Here is a 2,190-nt window from a genome sequence, read left to right as displayed (position 1 = left end):
GCTATAATTAACATACCATAAAATTCACCCATTACCCAAAGCAATCTACAGATTCAGTGTAATCCCTATCAAAATACCAATGGCATTTTTCATAGAACTAGAACAAATAATCCTAAATTTTGTACGGAACTGCAAAAGGCATTAAATAGCCAAAGTAATCTTGAGCAAGAAGAACAAAGTTGAAGATATTACACTCCCCGATTTCAAACTATTACAAAGCTAGATGACAATCGAAACATATGGTATCGGCATAAAAACAGACACATACATTAATTTAACAGACTAGAGAGCCCAGAAATAAACCCACACATATGCGGTCAATTAACTTACGACGAAGGAGCCAAGAATATACAATGGGGAAAGGACAGTCTCTTCAATAAATGGTGTTGGGAAAACTAAACAGACACATGTAAATGAATGAAACTAGACCACTATTTTACACTCTACACAAAAATTAACTGAAAATGGATTAAGACTGTTATGTAAGATCTAAAACCATAAAACTCCTGGAATGAGAAATAGTTAGTAAGCTCCTTGATTTAAGTCTGGGCAATGACTTTCTGGATATGACTCCAAAAGTGAAGGCATCGAAAGCAAAAATAAACAACCAGGACTACATCAAACTAAACAGCTTCTGCACAGCAAAGGAAACCGTCGACAAAATGAAAAGAAAACTTACTGAATGAGAGAAAATGTTTGCCAACGATATATCTGATAAGCAGTTAATGTCCAAAATATATAAAGAACTCATACAACTCAAGAGCAAAAAGACAAATAGTCCTATTAAAAAATGGGCAGAGGATCTGAGTATAGGTTTTCCCAAGAGGACATACAGACGGCCACCAGGCACATGAAAAGATGCTCGACGTCACTGATCATTCAGGAAAATGCAAATTAAAACCACAACGAGAAATCCCCTCCCACTAGGCAGAATGGCTGTTAACAAAAAGACAAAAAATAACAAGGGCTGGTGAGGATGTGGAGAAAAGGCAACCCTCGTGTCCTGTCGCAGGGCTGCACACTGGTGGAGCCACTGTGGAAACAGTATGGAGCTTTCTCAAAGAATTAAAAATGGAGCGACTGTATGACCTAGCAATTCCACTTCTGGGTATTTATCTGAAGAAACCCAAAACGCTGATTCGAAAAGATATATGCATCCCTGTGTTCACTGCAGTATTATTTACAATACCAAGATATGGAAGCGAGCGAAGTGTCCACGAACAGATGAATAGATAAAGAAGAGGTGGTACATACGTGCAGTGGAATATTATTCAGCCATCAAAAGAATGAAATGTTGCCACCTGCAGCAACATGGATGGACCTAGAGGGAAGTACGCTAAGGGAAATAATCAGACACATAAAGACAAATCCTATATGATTTTACTTATATGTGGGATCTAAAAAACAAAATATATGAACAAACAAAATGGAAACAAACTCATAGATATGAAGAATGTTTTTACGGTCGCCAGATGGGAGGGAAGTTGGGGGGGGCGGGTGAAAAAGGGGACGGGATTAAGATATGCACATTGCCAGTTATAAAAACAGTCATGGGGCTGTGAGTACAGCATGGAGAATATATTCAAGAATATTGCAATGACTATGTGTGGTGTCAGACAGGCACGAGACTTATCGTGGTGATCACCTCGTAAGCTATATAAATGTCTAATCACTTTGTCACCTAAAACTAATACAAGGTGGTTTGTTAACTGTAATTTTAAAAAAATAAGAAAAGAATATAATCTTGACTTTACCACCACAAGAGCATAGTGCATAAATAAGGATAATTACTCAAAATCGTATAGAAGTGAAAGATTATTTACCAAAGGGAACACTTTACCCAAGCAGCAATCATAGCTTGATCTCAAGATCAACCAACTTAGTGTATATCTAAGTCTATACCCCAAAATCATATATAACACAGCTACAAATTAATGAGACTAGTTAAAAATAACATTCCACAGTATGTGCATTCAAATGAGCAATGCTGAATGTATAGGCATTATCTTAGGCAGCTATCTGTTATTCTATAGCTCTTATTACTTGAAAAATTTTTGGAATTTCCTTAACATTTATTCAACAGATATCTTATTTCATGCTAGACATCGGACAGAGGGCATTTATCACGAGACAGTATTTGCCCTCAAAGAAATAAGAGGTAAGTGGGAAAGAAAGACATTACCTCATGAA

Source organism: Pteropus vampyrus, unplaced genomic scaffold, assembly GCF_000151845.1.
Source record: "Pteropus vampyrus isolate Shadow unplaced genomic scaffold, Pvam_2.0 Scaffold121, whole genome shotgun sequence".
NCBI classification, from domain to species: domain Eukaryota; kingdom Metazoa; phylum Chordata; class Mammalia; order Chiroptera; family Pteropodidae; genus Pteropus; species Pteropus vampyrus.
This window is presented reverse-complemented; position numbering follows the sequence as displayed.